We start from the raw sequence: 24,900 nt of genomic DNA, 5'->3' as shown, positions 1-24,900 counted from the left end.
AGGAGCAGGACCCGCTGTGTTGAAAAGCACAAAGAGCGGAGTGTTCCCGTCAGAAGGATCAGGTTTCTCAACGTGGAGGCTGAGGCTGTGCGCTCTGAACTCAGGCTTTGCTCCAAGGTCAGGGACACAAAACCCTGCCTAGTTCTACCCTGGAGGGTGCCCGGCCCAGAACACTCATTCCTCTCAGGGCATTGGCAGGGACCTCTGGGGCCATGGGGACTCTTGCTTCCTGAGTAAAACTGGGTGAGCAATCCAGTGGCCACCAGGGTCCCAGCCCCCATCCCACCCCATCCTGTCCCCCAACCCTGATTCTGACTTGAAAATCTGGATTCTGAGCACCAGAGCCTCTCCCTGAGCAGTTTATAAGCGGTTGGCTCTTATAAAAGTTTTCCAGCTTTACTGGATGGACTAGTGCCTAAGGCCCTGTGCTTGAGACTGTATTCCAAAGATAGAAAAGTTAGGGTCCCTAACCCCTAGTTGTTCAGGTCTGGTGGCCTTGGAGGACCCTACCTCAAGGCTGCTACACAGTCCAAGGTGGCAGCACACAAATAAATGGGTAATTCTCTCTCTCTCTCTCTCTCTCTCTCTCTCTCTCTCTCTCTCTCTCTCTCTCTCATAGGTCACAAGCTTATAAAACTTGGATGACAGTAAACCAGTGACTAACTGGGTAATTAAAACCACAAGCCTAGGATCTCTGGGGCCTGTTCTCTAGGCCAGTGTCCCTCCTCTTCCCCTCACCAGAAAAGCCTTTGTGAATCTGAACCCCTCCATGGTGACCCCACCTCCTCTCAAGGTTGTTTCCCTACTTCATCCCAACTCCCTCCCTGATGGAGAAAATGTAACCCTTTAGCTGAAGCACAGTCCATAATACTCCTTCCAGCCCTGAGAGGAACGCTGACACGTTTCCAACAGACTAAAGTTACTAAGCCCTTCCTGCCAGGAGGCATTTAGCTCTTTCTGTTCCGTGGAACTTTGGCTTCAATTGCTCAGAGCTTCCGAGTTTCTGAGGAGAGTGAGTTTGGGAGAAACAAGCCACAGCTGAGGAGGCCCCGAGTTGCTTCAAAGACTGTCTTTTCCAGCCTGAATCTTCTGGGGGGAATGTTTCTCCCTCGCCTCTGAAACCACACAAACAGCGAAGTACAATGACCTCCAAGGCACTTCGACATTTCTACCTTTAATTTAGGCTCCAGGCCTCCATCGGAGTGCAGACTAGGAGTCCCCACCCACCTTGGGCATGCTCTGTGATCTCTCTCTACTGCCATGCCTCATGTTCTAGCTGCCTGGCTTTCTTCTTTCTGTCCAGATTATCCTGTCCATTGAGGGTGGACAAGGGGCTATACTTGGGATGGGGATGGTACTGTGGTTGCAATATCATGGATGTTCCCACAACATCCATGTATTGATCGGGAACTTAATGCCTAGCGCAACAGTGTCCAGGTGGCCATTAGAGCTGAAACCCCTTGGGAGGCTGAAGCAGGAAGATTCTGAGTTCAAGGCCAGGCAAAGTGACATAATAACTTTGAGGCTAGCCTCGGGTACAGCGTGAGACAACTTGTGGAGTCAGTTTTCTCTCTGTCTCTCTCCTTTCATCCCTAAGTAGGTTCTGGGAATCCTGCCAAGTGATTTTTGTTCTTTATAAATAACCCAGTCTGTGATAATGTGTTATTGCAGCAAAAACTGGACTAAGACTAGTAGACTATATAATTTTTAAATTCTATCCTAGAATAGGTTTGTGAGTGTTTTAATTTTTTAAAAAAGGGTCAGGAAGATGGCTTAGAGAGTGTGTGTGTGTGTGTGTGTGTGTGTGTGTGTGTGTGTGCCACACACACATTTTAGCTTCTGACCCTCTATGTGGAATAGTCTAGGGCACCGCCAACCTAATAAAGCCTTGGGAGACCTGCAGGCCGTTAAAGACATTTGAGACAAATCTTAAGGAATTCTAAATCAAACTGAAAAGCATAAAGGGTGATCAGCCTGAGAAGTGTCTCCAAGCTACAGAGCTGGGTCAGATGTCCCTGCTGCCTAGGGGACCACTGAAACCACTTGCTCAGAGCCTCTTTGCCACAGTTGGGTCTTCTTGACTGGATGTGAGAAAGGCAGCATGCCCCTGTGAGCAGGGGTGGCTGCTTGGGAGACTGCAGGGTGGTAACCTACAGCAGGCCAGCCACATGGGTCACCTCCCCTGCAGAGGTAGTTTTCTTGTTCTCTTTCACCCAGATGCATACTCCAATCTAAAAAAAAATATACGATTAAAGTTAATTTTAATTAAAAATTATTTAAATTGAAATTAAAATAATTCCGAAGGCAGATCCATATTGTATGTGTCCCCTGTCAGAGTCCTCTGTGTCCCAGAGACGTAAGCTGTAACCTACACATCCTTTTTCAGTCCTGAGTTGCCATGACTTACTAGTCAAAGAAAAAAGTCGCAGTCAAAACCATCCATTAGGAGACAAATTTACACAAGAACAGTATGAGCTGCTGCCAGCTGCTGATGACAGGTTTTCAGAATGGAATGATATGTCTACCAGGCAGTGATTAAGTACAGTGACAACAGACAATTTAGCGAAGGGTCAGTGGCTGGTCGGCTTATTTATTTTAAAATGGAAACCCACTAATCACTTACTTGAAGTAGCAGCAAATGGTAGCATTGTGGTAACAGAAAGAATCCTACCACTTCCTGGCAAGTAATGAGTATTTCATTTATGGTTTTCATTGTACTCCGTTTCTGTCGCTGAGAAGAAAGTTCTAAGTTTAGAAGGCACAGCTCTGAGGAGTTCTTCCTTGGCACCTCTCAAACTTGCTACTCCTAAGAGGGTCTCAAGGATATTGTCTTAGTTACTGTTCTGTTGCCGTAAGGAGACACCATGTCCAAGACAACTTGTAAAAGAAAGCATTTATTTAGGAGCTTGCTAACAATTTTAGAGGGTGTATCCATGACCATTATGGAGTGAAATGGGACAACAGCAGGCAGGCATGGCATTGGACCAATAGCTGAGAGCTTACATCTGATTCACAACCAGGTGGCAGACAGACGGAGCTAACTGGGAATGGCAGAGGCTTTTGAAAGCTCAAAGCCCACCCCTAGTAACACAGCTCCTTCAACAAGGCTACACCTCCTAATCCTTCCCAAATAGTTTCACCAACTGGGGACCACATGTTCAAATATATGTGCCTACAGGAGCCACTCTCATTCAAACCGCCATAAGCACCTTCTATGCAATGGGACTAAGCTATGCTCACCAGGCTAATGCCAACCAGCCAGGGCACCAAGCCTGGAGATCTAGTTATTATGGTATTGAACTACTTGTCTCTGAGGAAGGTCATAGGGCCATGTCTGGGACATTTTTGACATGACCACTGACCATTGCCAGCAGCCACATTACATTTGGTTTTACTCTATGTGGCCTAGCCTGGTGGAAAGGATGCATCCTATTGGTCCAGGGCACACTGGAATCAGGCACAAACTTATCAGTCTCAAAACTGAAATTTTTCTTCCATTGTATTGGGGGGGGGCATATAACATATGTGCACACGTGGAGGCCAAAGATCAATATCCAATGTTTCCCTCTATTGCCATCCAATAAGGACTCTTAATGAACCTGGAGCTTGCTGATTTGGCTAGACTGGCTGGACACCAAGTCCCCGTTGTCCTCTGCCCCTCCCCCTCCAGTGCTGGAATTACAAGTTCAAACCACAATTTCCAGTCTGTTGTTGTTCGGTTGGTTGTTTAGTTAATTGTTTTTACATCTCGATCTCAGCTTCCCCTTCCTCCTCTCCTAGCACTCCCTCCGTCTTCCCTCCCCTCACACACCCATCCCTCCTCCCCTTCTCCTCAGAAACGTCCAGGTTTTTATGTGGGGGCTTGGGAGCTGAAGTCAGATCTTTATTCTTGTACAAAATGCATGTCACCCACTGTGCCATCTCCTCATGCCTTTGAATTTTTTTCTTAAGTGGGGCCTACATCGCCCTTGACTTGTTCTAGAATCCAAATTTATCACCTCTCTTCCTTCTAGAATGAATGGAGTCTCTACACATCATGTGTCTTGAATACTCACAATGTCAAGGGCAAAGGTTAACTCTGGGAGGTTTTCTTTCTGTATTAAGATTCTCAAGAGAAACAGAACAGAACAGGGGTAGGTGAGTGGATAGATAGATAGATAGATAGATAGATAGATAGATAGATAGATGATAGACAGATAGATGATAGACAGATATAGATGAAAGATAAATAATAGATATAGATAGATGATAGATATACGACAGATAATAGATGATAGAGAGATAGATAGATAGATGATAGATAGATGATAGACAGATAGATGATAGATAGATGATAGACAGATATAGATGAAAGATAAATAATAGATATAGATAGATAATAGATATACGACAGATAATAAATGATAGATAGATAGATAGAGAGATAGAGAGATAGAGAGATAGATAGATGGTAGATAGATAGATGGGAGGTAGAGAGAGAGAGAGATGATAGACAGATGATAGACAGACAGATATAGATGAAAGATAAATAATAGATATAGATGATAGATATACATACAGACAGATAATAGAAGCTAGATAGATAGATAGATAGATAGATAGATAGATAGATAGATAGATGGGAGGTAGATAGATATCAATCTGCCATCTGTAAGCTGAAGACCCAGGAAAGCCATTGACTTACTTTGGTGAAGCCCCAAGTCCCCGAGACCCAGAATATCTGATGATGTAGCTCTATGGTAGGTCAGGGGCTAAGGAAGAGATGTTCCAGTCAAGTCATGAAGAGAGAAAAAGAGAAAAGCACCCTTCTCTGTCTTGTGCTAGCCAGGCTGTCACTGAGCTGAGTAAACAGTTCCAGTTCCCACTTGCCCATGTACGTAGTTCGCTGCTCCCCAACCACAGCAGCCTGCTTGCACCCTGCATGTCCAGCAGTCAGTGAGGGGCCAGAGCACAGCTCTCATCGCAGCTCCCATCCTCTCTGCCACTGAGGTCTCTGGACACGTCAGTCCAAAGGCTGAGGAGAGGGCTTAGCCAGTAAGCACCTGCAATGTGAGCTTGAGGACCTGACTTCCGATACCAGAACCCACAGAAAACCTGCCGGTCAAGGCTGCTTATAGCATCAGGGCTAGGGTGTGAGGAGGGCACAGGCAAGTCCCTGAAGTGCAGTGGTTAGCCCTGCTCAATTGATGAACTCAGATTCAGTGAGAGACTCAAAGTCTGGGGGGCGGGGGGTTCACATGGCAGTCAGGAATGACAACCATAGATACTGCTCGACTCTTCAGGTTTCTCAAGTACTGTGTTAGGGTAGGGGACTCAAGGGTGCACAGCAGTTGCAGCTGGACAGAGGTCAGAGCACAGAGCTCTTGTCTCCTCGAGGTCTTTATCTACAACACACGAATTCCTGGAGGCACCCACTGAGGGCTGTCAGACCAGTCTAGAGAGTGAGCCATGCATGCACAGGACAGTCAGTCACTGGGCTCAGCGCAGACCCAGGTGATGTCTTGCGTGGGCCTTCCACTGAAGTCTGTAACTCAGCGCCCCGGTTTCAACTCTCTCAGGTAGGGGTTCTGTCTCCTGCTCTGTAATTACCTCAGTTCCCTTCTGGAAAGGAGGGGAGATGATGCCCATAAATGTGGAGACTTCTTTGTACCTCCGTTTACCTCTCTTTAGAAAGGAGGAAATGACTTCTCTGTGGCTCTGCAGACATAGGAAACGACAGAAAGAAAACCTGTGAAACCCCAAGACAGGGAACCTTTTTGTACTCACACACACATCCCTCAGAGTCTGGTTGCCACTGCCTGCACTTGAGTAATCCTGGTGTTGAAATACCTTTGTGGAACCCCCCCTTGCCTCCTCTGTCTTACACCAAGAGCTTCGTGCCTTCTGTTGGGATTGTGGGGAGCTGGTGGAAAACTGCCCGAGGGTCATTTCAGAAGGAAACCCAGTTTTGCAGAACTGAATGAGGTAAAAAGAAAAACGGTCTTCCCTCTCCTCCTTAGTTAACGTTGAGGTGCCATGGCAGCGGAATTGCAGCCAGCATTTTACCTGTATCATCACACTGGATCCTCATCACAGCCATGAGGAGATAATTATAAATAAAACCTTAGATGCCAGTTTAAACAACATGTTACAAGTCTTCCCATTTCACAGATATGGAAATGAGGCTCCGAGAACGATAAAGAACCCACTCCTGGCCATTTCATCTGCTAAGCAACAGGCTCAGGTTCACCTGGGCGGTGGTATCTCCAGGAACGAGGCCCTCCTGACGGTGGGCCACTGCCACGGTGGCCTTCATCTTTCACGGTGTGATCTTCCTAGTGGGAATCCGAGGTAACAGACAGACAGATGAACAGGTATGGTGACTGACTGCCCAAGGTCTGCCCGGCCACAGTCGAGCAAGTACCAAGCGTAACATAATTTGCCATGCATAATGTTAGCTGAGTCCTGTGTGTGTGTGTGTGTGTGTGTGTGTGTGTGTGTGTGTGTGTGTGTGTATGTGTGTCTGTGTCTGTGTCTGTGTGTCTGTGTGTGTATATTTGTGTCTCTGTGTGTGTATCTGTGTATGTGTGTGTGTGTCTGAGTGTGTGTGTCTGTGTATGTATGTGTGTGTGTCTGTGTGTGTGTCTGTGTGTCTGTGTGTGTGTCTCTCTCTGTGTATCTGTATGCATGTGTGTCTGTGTGTATCTGTGTGTATCTGTATGAGTGTGTATATGTGTCTGTGTGTGCTTATCTGTATGTGTGTGTGTCTAGTGTATCTGTGTGTGTGTATTTGTGTCTCTGTGTGTGTGTGTATCTGTGTATGTGTGTGTCTCTCTATGTGTGTGTGTCTCTGTGTATCTGTATGCGTGTGTGTCTGTGTGTGTGTGTCTGTGTATGTGTGTCTCTGTGTGTGTGTCTATCTCTGTGTATCTGTATGCGTGTGTGTCTGTGTGTATCTGTGTGTATCTGTATGTGTGTGTATGTGTCTCTGTATGTGTGTGTTTGGTGTGTCTGTGTGTGTCTGTGTGTGTCTGTGTGTCTGTGTGTCTGTGTGTCTGTGTATACTCACAGGTGGAGGCTACTGGTGAACATCGGGTGTCTTGCTTTATCTCCCTCACCTTACTTTTTTAACTTTATTTTTTATTTTCTGTGAATGAGTGCTTTGCCTGCATGTACACATGTGCACCACATGCATGCCAGTGCCTGCCGCACTCAGAAGAAAGCATTGGATCCCCTGGGACTGGAATCATAGACGGTTGTGAGCTGCCATGTAGATTCTGGGGATCTAATCCAGGTCCTCTGGAAGAGCTGCCAGGGCTCTTAACCACTGAGCCATCCCTCCAGCCCCTCTCACATTTTCTGAGACAAGGTCTCTCGGTAACCCTGGGGCTTGCTGTTCCAGCTAGACTGGCTGAGCAATGAGTCCCCAGGACACAGGTATCTTTGCCCCTCCGAAGTGCTGGGTTACAAAAGCACACGCCGTGCCCGTATGCCCGTGCAAGGGGCCTGGAGGTCCAAACCCAGGTCCTCATGCTTACACAAGCTCTTAGCCCACTGACCCACCCCGTCATCTTAGCATTGCCCCCAAAAGCACACAAACTAAGAGAATTCCTGTTCAGCTGAACCCAGCACCAGGATTGTAAATCCAGTCGAGTTAAGACTGCAAGAGCGAGGCAGTGTTAATCCTTCCTCCACATGCTCCCAGCCCTTGTCCTCCTTTCTTCAGGTTCACAAAAGCCCTCAGGGTCCTTGCTAAGTGACGACCCTTATCCTATGCCCAGATCAAGACCCATTCCTTCATCCCTGTCAAAACACCCATCCAGTTATCCTACGCCCTCATACTTTCTGACTTTCTTAAAGAGTGTGTCTGCCCAGTGTATGGGTACACAGGTCCTAATGGTTCGTCCTCTCAGGCCACATTCATCCTGTCAGGCAAGACCTGTGGGTATGGCTCATAGAACTCAAGGCACTCCTGCTAGAGTTCTTAGATCCCGGGAGGTTACGGAGGCAAAGGTGTTCTGGAACCCTCATGCCCCGTCTCATCTCAATCAGTAGTCTAAGGTTTCAGACTCGTAGGGATGAAGTTTGAAAGATGTTTGCCGGGGTTGGAGATTTAGCTCAGTGGTAGAGCGCTTGCCTAGGAAGCGCAAGGCCCTGGGTTCGGTCCCCAGCTCCGAAAAAAAGAAAAAGGAAAAAAAAAAAAAAAAAAAAAAAAAGAAAGATGTTTGCCTCAAGGCAAAAACAAAAGAAAAAACAAACAAACAAACAAACAAAAAAAAAAAAAAACCCTAATGTCATTAGTGACATTATCTAATGAAATGATCAGAAAAGATAATGGTCACCAGGTCTATTCCCCACATGCATTCTCTTTCTTCTCCTTTCTAGCAAGGCTCTGTGCCTCCCAGCTGGGCATCAGGGACAGGGCAGCCGGGTTCCAAATCACTATAGGAAAGTCCGCCGCACTAGTCTGGGTCATGGTCTTAGAGAGTGTGTAAGGTTCCATCCTGCAGGGAGGCCCTTTAAATGGGAGGGTAACCGACCCTGAAACTGACCAGATTCACTAGGTCCCTCCCTGCCAAGAGTAACAAAGATTGTCAGACAAACTAAGTGCAAACACAGACTCTGGACAAGTGGTGCTGCACAGCAGACCCTCAGGCCAGACCAGCTGCCTGGAGCTGGTTTAGAACAACCTGGAAAGAACACTCTGAGACCTGTTGGGCTGCCTGCAGGCTGTGTGGTGTTCTCCAGGTTCCCAGCTTTGTGAGCCCATGCTACCGTGGGCTGTAGTTATGCAGTGACTTTGAGTCCTGCTCCTATATGTAAACCGCCCACCCATATTCCTCTAAGTAACCCTAATAAAACCATGTTGGATTTTGGTAGTACCCTTCCTTTGTTCTGTCCTCTGAGGTGAAAATGTGTATGGAGCCTCTTCGTACATGAAGTTTTGTCACATGTCAAAGATGATTTACCTACCCGGGTTAGGATGCTTTGCCAGGGACTTCTGGGAAAGTTTCTTCTCACTGAACATGAACAAACACAAATCAAATTGTGTCCTCTGCAGGCATCTTGAGATCATCAGAAAAGACGATCTGGGAACAAACTCTGAAAGCACGGTGGACTAAGAAGAGATAGAAACCAGGTGTGAAGAACCCAGGACTCAGAGGCCAAGGCAGGAGGATGAGGGCAGTAAAGCTGAGGTAGGCTACATGTGAAATCCTGCCTCAAAGAGAGACTCTGGAACGAGGGGAGGAGGGCAGCTCAGTTGGTGGGACATTCTCTCTCTCTCTCTCTCTCTCTCTCTCTCTCTCTCTCTCTCTCTCACACACACACACACACACACACACACACATTCTGTCTCACACACACTCTCTCACACACACACACACTCTCTTTCTCTCTCTCACACACACATACACACACATTCTCTCTCTCTCTCTCACCACACATCCTCTCTCTCTCACACACACACACACACACTCACACATTCTCTCTCTCTCACACTCTTTCTCTCCCTTTCTCTCTCTCTCACACACACACATTCTCTCTCTCTCTCTCTCACCACACATACTCTCTCTCACACACACACACACTCACACATTCTCTTTCTCACACAAACACTCACACACTTTCTCTCTCACACACACACTCACACACTCTCTCTCACACACACACACTGTCTTTCTCTCTCTCTCACACAAACACACACATTCTCTCTCTCTCACCACACATACTCTCTCTCACACACACACACTCACACACTCTCTTTCTCACACACACTCACACACTTTCTCTCTCACACACACACTCACTCTCTCACACACATGCACACACACACTCACATACTTTCTCTCTCACACACACTCACACACTCTCTCACACACACACACACACTCACACTCTCTCTTTCACACACACACACACACACACTGGATCTTCATTGATCTGCCCGGGCACTATCTCCAGCCCTACCTGAGGTCTACCATGCCTTTGGATTTCTGAAAACCTGTGAGAGGATAGAGCCTCCTTATGTTTTTTGTTCAAGCCCAGTGCATACATAATACCACAGCACACAAGTACACACAGTACACAGCTTTGATTCCTTTGTATGCTTTAGCTCATAGATTATATTTGGTCACTTAACCTCACCCTTACCTCTCAGTTTATTTCTCTCAAACAAATAAGCATGACAAAACAGATGGCTTTGCCCTCCTTAAAGTCTCCCCACGATCCCCAGGTCTGGGATGGCCACACCAGCAAATGAGGAAGGGACAGAGGCTCACCAATGGAAGCTCTGGCTCCCTCAGCGAGGCAAAGCTTGCCCTTCTCCAGGGGGGCTGTATCCACCTGGTCTAGGACTCACAGTGTCACCGGCTGCTTCTGTCTTGTCCCTGCTTCAGGATAATCTCCAGGCACAACATGGCATCTAGAGTTGTAGCTGCTCCATCTTGCTGTCCCAGGAAGAAAGGGGGACGAGTGTGGATGCAATCAACCCCTTCTTACAGACTTCTCTCAGAAGATTCGCCCCAAAATATCTGCTTCACACCTTCCTGGTTGGGTGCCTCAAGCTACCAACGTGGCTGCCGAAACTTCCAGCTGAGCACATTGCCAAGTTAAAAGTCTGGGTCAGGTCACTGAGGGACGAGGAGAGAATGGATCTTGATAATCAACCAGCAGGTTCTGTCCCACCCTCTGTAACAAACAAGCCCGGTTTCTACATTCAGACTCTGGCTTAGTGTCTCCTCCAAAGAGACCCAAAACTCTAGTAACAAATACTCTCACAGTAGGCCTTTAACGTCAAAAGCTGAGATCCACCTTCCGCAAAGATCTCTAACTATTATCTTCTAATCCTTCCATTTATGACAGACTGAGCATCTGTCTTCTTTAATTAGACCTCACTAGCCATTCACTAGACTCTCTACTTCTAAGACAGATGTGGTAGCATCCACTGGTAATCCTAGCATAAACGAGGCTCAAGCAGGAGGATGGCAAGTTGGGGGCTAGCCTGGGCTACACAGTGAGACCGAAAATTAACTCACAGCACACTTCGGCTTGTCCAACCTGCTGTAGCCAGAGCCCACACATATTCCCTTATCTCTGTTCACATTTTTTCCAGGTCCTTCTACAGAGCCTTGTTCTGACTGTGCTGTTAACATTCTCAGTCCCTGTGTTGGGCCTAGGACAACAGGCCAATCTGTGTCCGCATCAGCAGCTGAATGGAGGCTCGTCGCCAAGGATCAAGGATGTGAAAATATGATTTTGTTGGAGACAGTGGGAGCTGGGGGGTGGGGGTGGGTTCCTTTGTACTTCTCTCAAAGTCTCCCGGTCCCTCCCTGTGCATTTGTGTGTGACACAGACAGCCTCACAATCACCTCACAACCATGATGCTCGGCAACAGTCAAACACAACGGAGGGAGCCATTGTCTCACGAGAGTCAGAACATCTGTTCCTCCCACCTCACCTGGGCGAAGGCCAAATAATGGAAAGAAGGAAACAGTATCTGCCAACAGCACACTTCACCTTGAGTTCTGGTGCAGAGAATACCTTCTCCAAGAAGGCGCCTTTCATTGGCTCGAATGTTCCCGTCTCACTTCTCATTACAAACTGGAAGCTATTGTAACTCATAATTTCACATTGTCCTTTCAAATAGAAGCGTCACCAAGCAGATGTGAACAATTATGTCCAACTGTGATTTCTTTTCATTAAAATTTTAAAGAAATACCTAACCTGGGCGGTCAAACATTGGTTAATCCAAACCTTTGTGATTTCATACTGTGGGTTCATCCAGTGGGCTTGATATCGAGTCTTTAAGATGGGCTAATTGTTCCAGTCATCTTTTATATATATGTATATATATATATATATATATATATATATATATATATATAATTTTTTTAAAAGTAAAACATTGTCCTACTGTGGTTGGGGGAGGAGGTGAAGAGATTCTAGCCAGCGCAGCATGGCAAGCCTGGCTCTGGTAGGCTTTGCCCTTCTCCCTGATTCCTTCAGCCTGGCTATACTGTTAGATTATATCCCTAAGCTAGCCACCAAAGTCTATCCCCTTTTTTGGCCATTTCTTCCTCCTGAGGCTGACTACAAATGTCCAACTATCAAAGTACTGAAGTCCAGCAATCAAAGCCCCCTTGGCTCACCTAATTAACATGGCCAGTTGAAATTAGACATCTCGTCTCAACATGGGGTTTCCCCTGTACCTGTGTAAACTGCCATTTGCCTATGGGCCGCATCTGTCTCCTCTCTACCCAGAGACAGTCCTTTGTCTTCAGACAAATACCTCTTCCCTCTCTCCTTTGTTTCCTTCCCCTTCTCCCTAGTCTTCTATCTCCTGTCTTTGTCTTTTATTCCCTGCCCTTTGTCCCTCTGGGGCAAATAAATGTCCTTTGGACTGAAAACTTGGTCTTGGGGGTCCTGAACTAATACAGTTCCCTTGGCGGTGGTAGGAACCACAGGTCCTTGTCTCGGTTTTAGTAACCAAAGGAGAGATAATGAGAAGTTGTTACAGCACGAGGGGTGGGTAAAGAAACTCAGAGGAAGTTGACAACCTGAGCTTTCTAATTTTCAACAATGGACAATCGGATTTCAGTTCCAAATACATTGTCTGGATTAAACAGAACTCCATCCCAGGGGACAAGCAGGTGGCATAAACTAGGGGTGCATTTTGCAAATAATATGCTATGTATTCTGGCATCATCACAGTTAGTACAATACGAGCCTTTCAGAAAAGGAACACTGGGCTTGACTCTGGCCCCCACGACCAGAATGCAAGGGCACTGGAGGAACTGGCTGCATATGAGGTGAATCCTTTTGGAGCCTAAGAGAATTTGCTGGGAAGCACAGACACGCAAACATAAGGACTTACCTCACAAAGTCATTTCAAAGAGAACTTACCTAGAAATGGTTCCCTCTTCTGCCTACTTACCAGGAGAGAAGACCAGCCAGGCTTCCCTGGCAGCACGCAGCCTGGGCTTCTCCCTGTGGGTATGGGGATAAGTGACCCCAGCAGTAAAGAAACCCTGATAGACTGCTAAGGCTAGGGAGCTTGTCAACACATCTCTAAGGAGAATGTTGCCTGCACTTAGAAACACTGCCCTTGCATTAAGAGGCCCCCTTCCCTACAGTTTGGCCACAGACTGAGTTTCTCTCCCCTTTATGCTGTAGCATCTTGTTCAGGGACTCCTGAGCCACAAAACTAGAGGGACCCTATGTGTCATTTTTACACAGTGTGGTCCTCTATGTAACCAGCTGTGCGATATTGTACAAGTTACTCAACTTCTCTGTTTCAGTTGTTGCATTTACCTCCTGAGAAGGGGCACGAGTTCCCGGTCAAATCTTATTTGCAAAATCTTAGAGAATAAACAGCACCTAACTGGTTGGTAGCCAGAGCTCCATGAAGGCTGGCTATGGGGAGAAATGAAGCATTTCTCCTACTGTGCTGTCTCCTAGATTTCCATCTCAGGAAAACACATTCACCTCTGCACACCCAGGACAAAGATGAGAAATAGCCCTGGAATCCTTTCATTTTGTTCAAAGTTCTTAAGGCATCGGGAGATGGGGTGGTCTGTGTGCAGAGTCCTTTAATTACACAGCCTCTGAGCTGACTTGGTGAAGTTTCAATCCAATGGTGGAGAATCACGACTCACTACCAGCACACGTGGAGAAAACGTAAGGAACGCTCGCTCCCTTGGTTCCAGTTCCTTTCCAGTGACAGACTTGCTCTGTGAGGCTGTTCAAGGCTTTTGTTTGTTTTCTTGGTTACAGCAGAGAACAACGCAAGAGCCTCCAGATTGTCTCACATGGAGGTGATAGATGGATGCCAAATTCTCTCTGCTGAGGCCTCACTTTGGCTGCTCCCAGCTGCTCAGAATGTAATTCCATGGGCATTTCAGGCGGCCCATTAGTTACTGGCAAGGAAAATTAAAGTTGCTCTCTCTAACAAGTTTTCAAAGTCGCTCTCTCTAACAAGCCTCCCCCCCCCCCCCGCTCCCATCTCACACACAAAAACCTTGCTAACAACAAAACTCTGCCCTCATTAGTGCAGAAGAGAAGCAAACACTCCCTGCTCTTGTCCTGCCCATTACTCCCATGATGCCACTGGATTGAGATTTGAATCAACCAAGTTCCTATTCAAAAATTTCCCTCCCTTTCAGGAGAGGAGCATTTGTGTTTCAAAACCCCGTACCAAAGTCTTTGAAAGTAATTTGCAAACTTCTGTGCCTCTGGGGAAAGGCATGCTCAGTCCCGACCCCACTCCGCCCCTTCCATTGGCACAGGATAGCTTCCGAGAGCTCTACGCGCTGTTGAAAAGAAAACAAAGACGTTTGGTGGAGAAATGAACCGCACCGTGTAGGCGGAGTCAGACTCCCCCCCCCCGGCCCCCCCGGGTCCTCCCACATCCATCTCCTCTCCAGAACCAGCAATCCACTGAGTAGGTCCTTAGTGCGCTGGGCGTGGTCTATGCCCTAACAGGAAGCTCTTTACCTGGGGAGCCAACTCTGTAGTCAAAGGTGTTAAGACAGATCGATATTTACCAGCAACCCGCGTTTAGGTTTTTTGTTTTGTCTTGTTTTTTGTTTTTGGGGGGAGGGGGGAAGAGAGGCAACGTGGTTACCATGGAAACGTTATGAGCCTCAAGTGACTGTCAGGAGGTGAAAAATATTCTTAAAATAAATACCAGAAAAGGCATATTTATTAGTCTATTCCCAAACACCTATCTTTTCACAGGGTGAGTGTGTTTTTAAAGCTATAGCTATTAAAAAAAAATGGGGGAACTTTCATGACAGAATTTTTCTTGATTACAAAGACCTAAACAAGTGGGATAGTAAATATGGGCCTATCGTTCGTGTCACTATGTGCCTGGCTACATGGGGAGATAGGGAGATCTCATCTCAAAAAACATCAAAAATGGATGATCGAACACACAGGCATGCACACACACACACACACACACACACACACACACACCACTTGAATTGCTTCTGCCCCATTCTAAGGATTGAACCTTAGTCTTGCCCACACTAGCCAATATTCTACGACTTTGAGCCATAAGGTTAGATTTTACTACGCTAGAACTTTGTAATTGTACACCACACTTAAATGAACTCAAATAACCTACTCAAAACCAATAGAATGCTACTCGTTTGGGACCCAAAGCACAAATTTTATGTCTGACCTGTGTAATTTCTTCTAGACAAATCAATAAGCCGAAAGTTTAATTTATTTTATTTTGATCACACAGATGAAAACCCTTGGGCAGAGAACTGGCCTTGCTCCAAGGATGCTCCATTTGCATTTGCCTCCCCGCAAACAGAGCCGCAGTTGTATGAAGCATCGATTGGTCCAGATGCAGTCAGTTTCAGGACCTCTCTTTCCGCTTAAGACCGACACGTGAGATAGTTCTGGCCAAAACCACACTGAAGTCCCTGAAAGGGGGAATCCTGGAGACAATTCTGCGCCCTCTCACAATTCTGCACCCTCTCACAATTCTGCACCCTCTCACAATTCTGTATAACTTGTGACCAGAGACGCTGATCTCCTGTCACGTGACCATCTTTCCAAGGATGTGTGGGTGGAACGCAGCCTTGGAAGATAAAGTTACCATGTCTCCAAAGTAAGAGGAGGTCTTGCTTGGAACCTTGGAAAACAGATAACATTTTCCTCCCCAGCAAAGGGCAGGCCTGTCTGCAATCTGGGTAAGATGTGAGGTCGGTTAGCTCAGGGCTATCTCCTCTGAAGTAACCACCGCTTAGCCAAGTACTCTCACAGACCCATCTGCTGCACCCCTGTGGTGGTCAGGGCTAGAGGGACTGCTACCAACACACTGGTGTGTGTGTGAGTGTGTGTGTGTGTGTGTGTGTGTGTGTGTGTGTGTGTGGTATTTATGTATGTATGTGTGTGGTGGATATGTGTATATGTGTGTGTGGTGTATATGTATGTATATATGTGTTTGTATATGTGTTATATATGTGTGTGATGATTGTGTGGGTACATATGTGTGTGGGGGCATATAAACATGTGATATATATATGCGTGTGTTTGATGTATGTTGTAGATGTGTGTATGATGTGTATAACTTATGTATATGGGTGGTACACATATGCTTGTGTGGTGTATAGTTCTGTGTGTGGTATATGTGTATGTTTGTGTGTGTGGTGTATGTGTGTGTTTGTGTGGTGTACGTGTGTGTGTGATGTATATGTTGTATATATGTGAATTGTGTATGTGTGTATTGTGTGTATGTGTGGTATATAGTTGTGTGTGTGGTATATGTATTTCTGGGTTGTGTATGTTGTATATGTATGTCTTGTTTATGTGTGTGGTGTATGTGTGTATGTCACATATGTATGAACATCAGGTGTCCTTCTTTATCACTCCCTACCCCATTCCCGTGAGGCAGGTTATTCTCATTGAACTTGGGCCTCCCTTTTTTTTTCCTCACTGATAACCAGCAAGTTCCAGTCATCTTTCTGCCTCAGTCCCCCTTACACTGGAGTCTCTCTCAGAGAGAGAGAGAGAGAGAGAGAGAGAGAGAGAGAGAGAGAGAGAGAGAGAGAGAGAGAGAGTTAATAAAACCCAAAGAGGTAGGCTTTGTTATGTGAGGGAAGCTGGTGAGGCAGACTTTTAAACTCTTTGTGAGTTTACTTTAGGCAACCCTTGCTTTGCCGTGCACCTGCCTGCTTGCTGGGGCAAAGCAGCTAAGACTCACAGACAGGAGACGCTTTCGAGGAAGGGCTCCAAGTGATCCATCCTCAGTGCTGTCTACCGCATCTGGGACATTTCCTGTCTGTCTGTCTTGTTCCAGTTCTTCAGCCCTTGGGAGTAAGATTGGAGCATCCTCCAGCTCCCTAAGAGTGTTAAGCCAGAATCTGTGAGATGGAGATATTATTGTAGGACTCCTTCCACCCTATCATCTGTTTATTTTCCCTTCCTGTGTATTTCATAACGTGGTGTGGAGAAGACTGACTCAGCTCTTAAAACCGTCTGTGCGCTTGCCACTTCCTCGTGACCCACTTTATACCCAGTTGCTCGTTCTGGCTTTTGGAGTTCAAGTTTCAAAAACTTATTCTCTAAATAACTGATGTACGTTTCTTGAGGGACAAAGGGAGTAGAAATAGTGTCCGAAGGCTGGCAGCAACCCTCAAAAGACCCCAGATGAGGCGTTCCAGATGAGCCCCGAGGCTTCCTGTCTCGCCCGCAAAAGCTCCCACACTTTGTCCTCTCCTGTTACCCACTACTGTCTCTCCGCGTGCTCCTCCTCTCTTACTAGCATTTCCCTCTTAGGAGATCCTCCGTATGTCGCCAGGCGCTCGCTCAGCCCTGCTCCTGGGAGACTCACATCACTGAGCTCTCCTCCCGATGTCGTGTACAGCAAGGGTTTGGACCAGGGATTCCACTTCCTGGAAGAACAGCACTTGTAGAAGCTCCCCAGATGATTCTGAATTGGAGCCTCACGCTACGTTTTTGAGCAACACCGAGACTAGGGGGAAGGGAGTGGGATACTTCATGGTTCACTTCAGAAACCACAGTGTTAAGGGACCCTAGGAAAAGGAGATGAGGGGAGAGTACCCTGCACCAATAGAGAACCACGGCAGGTTCTATGGCGTGCGGGGCCATTCCTCACCGAATGTAAGACTTTGGGTCCTGCTCTCCCCACAGACAACCTTGAAATGCTGGGGACACTTGCCTCTGTGACGTAAAGATGTGTGAAGATCTACCTGGTGGCAGGCCTTGTCCCACCGGTCTCCACGTCATGATGATATTATCTGCTCTAGGAGTGAGTCAGCATGTCGAACCCCTCAGTCCACATCCAGCATCCAATACGTGATAGCTAGTGTTATTTTTGCTACTTTTTATTTTTTGATAGATTCCTAGAAATGGGATTACTGGGACAGGGGACCTTGCAAGAATTACTGAATGGTGCTTGTGGAAAGTGTGCAGGACGGTTTTCCTTTAAAGTGACTGACTTTGCCAGGGGCAATAAGGACGCCAATGTACATTTGATCCAAGGTACCTGGGACAGGGTGCCTGAGCATCCCTGCATGGCCAGACATGAACGAACAAACTAATAAATGATAGCCACTCTCTCTCCCTCGTCCTTCTCTTCCTCTCCAACCTCCTCCGCCTTAGCATTGTCTTCCCCTACCACCTACACACATGCACGGAGGAACACACATACACACAGGAACACACATGCACATGCAAGCCTGGAAATTCCTTCAAAATGACATCTCTCCTCAGGGAATGGGATTACAATGCAGTCTCTTGAAGATGCTGCACCTGGGTCTTCCGCTTACCCCTCCTCCAGCATATTCATCTGATAACGCGTAGCCTGGAGTCAAGCAAATTAGCGGGGTTGGAGTGAAGTGACCATCACAGAGCCATGAGCCCAGTGTTGGAGGGGTGGCTGAAGGGGGCCTGATAACCAGAAAACACCACAGGAGAGCTCAGATACTCAAGACAGAGAAGAGAACCCCAAGCAGTGGCGAGGTCACCCTCTGAGCCTTCCATCCATGCTGGCTCACTTGGAAGGCCATAACAGAGGGAGGGACAGAGGGACCGAGGCTGGCGGACTGAGGAGGTCACGGGATCTGCCTTTGCTGGGAGGGGGGACGGATGGAGGATGCAGATTGCCTCCTGCGGTGCCTTTCTACCTCTTGGCCTGTCTCACACCCAAAGGCTGCCTTTTATGTTGGTGAGCTAGTTCCAAACTGGTGAGTGAGCCACCCTGGAAACAGCTCTAAGACCTCAGCTTGGACTGAATCCTTGAAGCGTTTTCTAAATGAAGACTTTTCCTTACTTAGTGTATTAGATGACTGTACCGCTCTTGAAAACAGGGGTTGTTGTTTTTGTTTTGTTTTGTTTTGTTTTAAACAAGCTGAGACCCTCTAACATCCCCAACATCCATTTTCCTGCTTTGATTGAAATCAACTTCTTTAGAGAAATGCTTTGAGAAATTCCCCTTGTTTCTGAAAGCTTTGGCTGTTCCTTCATTTCCTTCATTCCAATTTATGGCAAACAAGTCACCTCTTTCCTCCCACCCCTCCCACCCACCCTCACCCCACCTCACCCTCACCTGCCTCCCATGAGTCTCTATCCAGTTTAGAATGTAATCATCACCTTGGAATCCATTTGGAAACTAAAGAGGCTGGGAGAGGGTTCAGAGGGCTAAGTACTAGTTGTGCAAGCATGAGTACTTGAGTTTACATCCCCAGGGTCCGTGTACAACTTAGGCATAATGCTGCTTGCCTGTAACTCCAGTGCAGGGAGGCAATGGCGGGCAGATCACAGGGGATCCCTGGCTGGCCAATCTAGCAGAAATGGTGAGATCCAGGCTCCATAGGAGACTGACTCAAAACATAAAGTTGATAATCCACACACCTAACCTGATTGCTCTGTGTGTGTGTGTGTGTGTGTGTGTGTGTGTGTGTGTGTATGTATGCTTCTGTTTCTCTGACTGTCTGCCTCCCTCTCTGTCACACACACACACACACACACACACACACACACACACACACACACACACCATTCAAAAGAACTTTCCTTTTTCTGGTTCAAAGACATAAAGGCAGAGGGAGAATGCCCAGGGTATCACCAAGGATAAACAGAGGCTGACAATGTCTTGTGTTTATTTTAACTACAAAGAAACAGGAATGGGGAACAGAGATCAGAGCCAGGCAGCCTGTAGTCCTTCTCGGATCTACTTCCCTCAAAGTCACTGACAACCAACCAAAACCGCTCAGAACAGCTTGTGCGTGTTGCTGTTACTGCCAGCAGACTCACCCAAAGGAAATCATGTCATTTATTAATAATGTTATATTCCTTCTTCAAAAGAAGAGGCCTGGGAGAGAGAAACACCAGTGTGGCGCCAGCTACTTGAAGATGTAAAGTTTCCGAAGAGCCCAGTGTTGGGACATTCAGCTGAAGCCCTAGAACTGGGCTGCCAGAGTAAATACGGAAAAGCAGTGGGCTCCAAAGTGCCTGGCACCAACCAGAGCCTAGGCACTCACAGTGAGGTCACAGAAGCCACGGCACCCAAAGAGACTTCAGGATGCAACTCCATCCCCTCTCTCCTCACCTTTCTCCCAGAAGACTCTTCTGGAAAATGGTCTCTGATCTGTCAGAAAAGGATCTGCACCCTCATCAAGTCTGACATTGAGGGAAGAGGCCCAGGGGGTTAACTGGGCTGCTTAGATTCTGAGAAAGAACTTCTGTTGGCTCTGTGATAGCTGAGGAAGCCCCCTTCAATTTTCTGAAGAGAAGGGAAAGCCAACCTACAGGCAGGTGAACCCAGACAGAATAGAATTCGGGAGCCCGGAGAGCTACTCTGTGCAGCCTTCCACCAGGGAAGTCAGAAGAGACTGCAGAAGGTGGGTGGGGAGATATTCCTCTTAGTGAACTCAGGGCCTGTAACTATGCCCTCCCCCTCCCCCCAATGCCCACTAGCTCATTACTCAATTTTCCCATTTATACTGTCCTATGTCTGCCATGTGTGTCTTCTCAGTTTCATACGTCTGACACTCTGAGTCCGGGCGGCTAGTCTTTCTGTCTATTTCCCAGAGTCCCCCACCCCCTGCCAGATTTTCCACCCTCTAATCCTGCCTCAGCTTATTGGCCATCAGATTTTTATCGACAGGTCATACCTCCAACAGTACAGAAGAGATTATCCCTACGGACCTCAGTGACAGTCTCTGCAAGACTCAGAACAACCGGTGTTTCCCTCCTCAGTCTTACCAAGCCTTGATTCACTCTTCTCCTTTCATTCTGGCTCCCTCACAGTGGTTCTCCGCTGCTTCCGCTCCAATGGCACCAACACTACAGCCTTCAACACTGCTTTCCTGGAGTCCAGACTCCTGCACCCTTCCCCTGTGTGGTGGTTTGAATGAAAATGGTTCCCATAGGCTCGCAGTCTTCTTAGAGGAAGCGTGTCACTGCGGTGGGCTTTGAGGTCTCTCCCTTCCTGTTGCCTGCTGATCGGTGTGTAGAACTCTCAGCTACTTCTCTTCAGCATCGCATCTGCCTGCATGCTGCCATGTTTCCCACCATGATGATAATGGAGCAAACCTCTGAACTGTAAGCCAACCCCAGTTAAATGGTATCCTTCTAAGAGTTGCTATGGTCATGGTGCCTCTTCACAGCAATAGAAGCTCTGACTAAGGCACCATGGCCACGTCCTTCCAGACATCTCATTGCTACCTCGAAACCCAAGCTGCCTGCTGACTAAATTCTGCTTCCTACCTAAACACACCCTGGACACTCTTACCTATTGAGCAGTGGGGCTAGGGACCTTAGGCCCATCCCATCACCTAGAAGCCTTGTGTGTACTCCACAGCTTGTAATTCACTAAGCTTGACTCCCAAGCCACCAGCCATCATAACTTATCTATCCTTCCTTTGGTCTCTTTTGCTGGATAAATTTTAGTACAGTGGAGGAATTGCCACAAGGAGACCACTGAGTTCATCCCCCTCAGCACCTCAAAGTGTTCTCCGCCTCTTCGAGAGTGTTACTAATCTTCCACCAGAATCCACAACCCCTTGAGATTTGTTCTTTTCTCAAGAGTAACATCCGCCCTTCTGGAGTGTTCTCAGTCCTTCAAGGATGTTCTCAGCCTCCGTTTAGTTTTCTCAGCCCTCTCCCCCACCCCAGGGTATGTATGTTGCCAGCCCCTGGGGGAAGGGGGAGGTATTCTCAGCCCTTGAGGCAGTTTAAGCTCCTTAGGCTCTCTGCTCTGTACCTTCTGCCTCTAGACGCTGACAGCTGATTACTTTGGGGGTGGGAGGGGTGCACTCTTGTGAGGGTTGGGGACAGTTAGAAGACAGTATCTGGAGCTGATGCTGCGTTCTCTGTTCCCTCATTCATCCTTTCTGCGAGTACTAGAGAATTCTTTGGCTGATCTTTCCGGTTTAGTCAGGACTCAGTGACTCATCCAGGTAGCCACAGCCTTAGCCCCGACTCTGTCTCCATCCAGCACCTGGCTCAGTTCCCCTCATCTCTGTAGATTCTCAGAGAAAACTCTGACCCTCAACTCAAGCATGTCCATGCCACAGGTGAAACTTGGTGCTGAACCCATACCTCATGGAGATGAAAGGGGGTCCAAAGCCCAGGCCTCTGCCCAACCACTTTCTTTGCTCTGAGATGCTTATGATGAATCAGAGGTCTAAAGAAATTCTCTCCAATTTCAGATATGATGCAGAAACTCCAAGTCTGATGTTTGTGTGAACCTTCCAGAGAAACGGACTGGTCGTCCTTCACCTTTGCCTGTCCTTGTCCCTGCACAGGTGGTCTAAGAAGGCCACTATTCACCCTCCTCTCTCCATGTCGATATATCAGCCTTCCCACCCAGAAGTACAAGATACTTCCTGTCTTAACCAGGCTGACCTGGAGATGGGATTTGAGAACAGAATGAAGTTAAAATGGATCTTACAGGAAGCGATATTCTAGTCCTTCCTGGGCCACACATTTAGTGTGCTGGCAATACCTTTGTCTCTCAGCCGGAAAACCCATACATGGAAAGAAGCCCAACCATGTGGAGCTCACCATGCTGTGCAGAAGCTGAAGCTAAAGGGAGGGAGGGAGGCCCAGGCAGTTGATTAGAGGCAGCAGATAATCAAGTAAAGAAGTCTTTGTTGTGTTTTGTTTTGTTTTGTTGTGAGTGTTGAGACCCTAACTGACACTCTATACACAGAACCACCCAGCTGCACTCAACTCAAACTGTAGAATTATGGGAACTGATAAACTGTAGTTAAGCCACTTGGTTTTGAGGGTGGCTAATTCTGTAGCGATGGCTGAATGAGCCGTCTCTGCAGCTGCCTTCCACATGACGCCTGCCTCTGCCTTCTGCCCTAACCATGCAGACGACCTGTGGGCCCTGGCTCCTTGGTGCTACGACTTCTCTCCATCATCTTGTCCAGCTAGAAGCTCCTTTCTCACCTTCATTTTTTTGTCTACCCAACTTCATCCCCACTTCTGCTTCACCTCTTTTTGTTCCCACAAGCCTCCCATGACACCCTCAGGGATGCCGTGAATGTTTCTCCATGCAGCTGTCTCCCCAACAGCAAACTGGGATGTGTTCTCTGGGTGGATTCTGCATCTTACGCAACACGGAGACGCACTTCTGGTGGAAGTGTGAGCAAGCCCCTTGAGCTCCAGCCCACGTTCTCAAATCAGTTAGGGGTTACACTTGGTTGTCTAACAGAACCCCGCCCTCACTGGCTGGAAACAAGCCACTCGCTCGGTTCTTTCTTTTTTCCCCCGCCCCCCACCTTTCAAATGTGTGTCTTCTTCTTTGTGGTTACCTCAAGGCTACAACACAGAGTCACACGCATGTCCCAGTCAGGAAGAAGCAACAAGTGCCAGGACCCATACTTAGAAAGAACCACTTTCCAGGAACCCTCAGAAGATTGCCCCTCATCACAGAAGCTGGAGCCATATCCCAAGGAGAGCCACAGTAAGCAGAGTCCAGAGCAAACACCTAGGAGAACCTCAACTTTGACCTGGAAGCACTCACCACCTGCATCTGTCTGCCTCTGGGGACCAGGGAGAAAACGGATGAATACTGGCTAGCAGGGTCTGCCTCATTCTCCACCTCTAAAACAGGGTTAGAAACTCCCTTGATGAGCTGTTTGAACTTCAGAGAGACCATGGACAGACCTTAGTAGCAGAGGCACGGAACCAACTGTTGGTAAACCCAGCTGCACTGTATGTGACTCTTCACGTACATGTGACACATGAAAAACAAGGCTTGGAAAGGCTCAGAGGGCAGATTGGCGGTTTGGTTGCTCTGTGGCTACAGGGCTGAGTATTTCTTCTCTGATTCATGGAAAAGTACAGAGCACATAGGCGTCAGCCACGGTTTTAAAAGATCGCAGACTGGAGAGTTTAAGAATCAAGTCCCAAGGTCTTAGTTGCCGCGGGCTAAAAAGCTCGCCTGGAAGGTAGCTAGTGGAAAAGCTTTTGGAACTTGCTTCTATCTGTCGTTTCCCTTACCACAGCTTCTTTAAAGGAAATGAATGAAGACTTTTGTAAGATTTTTTTTTCCTTGCTGGGGAAGAGTGCCAGATGACTGTAAAAGTGAGCGCGTTAGCTCATATTCCTAAAATGTTGAAGAGTTTCACTTCCGATGACTCCGACTGCTCAAGTGAAGGATGGACATGTCGCTCTGTGGCAGGTCCCCTGAAGCTTCAGAATGGCAGTCCATCAGTTTGGGGCCCAGCAGAAGGAAGAGGCCCTGTCCCCTATAGTTAGTTCATTTTTAAAGTAAATTAATTAATTAAAAAATCAAACAAACTCCTAAACTAGTCCGATCTGAAACACGAGCTCACCCCAGAAGCAATGGCCAATCACTGTGCTAAGGACTTTTGTTTCTCTTATTGCACAGACTGGGCCACTGCCAACCCAAGGCCAACCTCTCTTCAGCCATAAGCTGAGAGTAGGCCAAAGCTGGCCCACTGCAGTACAGTCAGGATGTTCCTGTGAGCAGGAGAGCCAGCTAAGGCCAGCCCTATAAAAGTGCCAGATCATGGTCAGATAGAGATGCAACTGGAATTGCAAACACCGCTGTAACACGGGGGCTGGGGAGGTCACTTGTTAACCCACTGGCTGCACAAGCACAAGGACCTGCATTCCTATCTCCAACACCCAGGCAAAAACTGTTCATTTCAATGTCACCCCAGCCTGGAAAGGGCAGACTGAAGCCAGTCAGTCTAGCTGAATCAGTGTGAGAACTGAGGAAGAGCCTGACTTCTCCCTTCTCCACATGTATATGCACACACACACACACACACACACACACACACACACACACACACGCACGCACCATAAAATACTAGTGACACCCTTTTTTAAAAAAATATTTATTTATTTTTATTTATGTGTTTGAGGGTGTCAGATTCCCAGGAACTGGAGTTGCAGACA

The 24,900-nt window shown here is 47.4% G+C and overlaps 2 long non-coding RNA genes across 18 annotated transcripts in view; one reads left to right on the top strand and one right to left on the bottom strand.

The window, feature by feature from the left end:
• LOC102548223 (uncharacterized) overlaps nt 1-11,702 on the top strand; it is a 35,168-nt gene extending 23,466 nt beyond the window's left edge. For 3 of the 6 annotated variants that reach the window (XR_015623074.1, XR_015623072.1, XR_015623073.1), the window contains 4 exons: nt 6,151-6,353; nt 9,041-9,176; nt 10,377-10,653; nt 11,093-11,702. This is a non-coding gene — a long non-coding RNA (uncharacterized LOC102548223). The remainder of the gene's footprint in view (nt 1-6,150; nt 6,354-9,040; nt 9,177-10,376; nt 10,654-11,092) is intronic. The other 3 variants (XR_015623071.1, XR_015623069.1, XR_015623070.1) reach the window with 1 other exon arrangement.
• Nucleotides 1,025-21,186, bottom strand: LOC102548030 (uncharacterized). Of its 12 annotated transcripts, XR_015623087.1 has the most exons (7): nt 20,722-20,859; nt 14,174-14,288; nt 12,914-12,966; nt 10,260-10,610; nt 8,953-9,097; nt 5,590-5,697; nt 1,025-2,231 (listed from the first exon to the last, which is right to left on the bottom strand). It is a non-coding gene; the product is annotated as an uncharacterized LOC102548030 (long non-coding RNA). The 12 variants fall into 12 exon arrangements; XR_015623084.1 differs by lacking the exon at nt 1,025-2,231 and having other exon boundaries at nt 2,881-5,697; XR_015623086.1 differs by lacking the exons at nt 12,914-12,966; nt 14,174-14,288 and having other exon boundaries at nt 20,722-20,857.
• Nucleotides 21,187-24,900: the final 3,714 nt, after the last annotated feature.

Source organism: Rattus norvegicus, chromosome 6, assembly GCF_021556685.1.
Source record: "Rattus norvegicus strain SHRSP/BbbUtx chromosome 6, alternate assembly SHRSP_T2T, whole genome shotgun sequence".
Lineage (NCBI taxonomy): Eukaryota > Metazoa > Chordata > Mammalia > Rodentia > Muridae > Rattus > Rattus norvegicus.
Note: the sequence above shows the minus strand (reverse complement) of the source record. Positions and strands in the feature narration are given on the sequence as shown.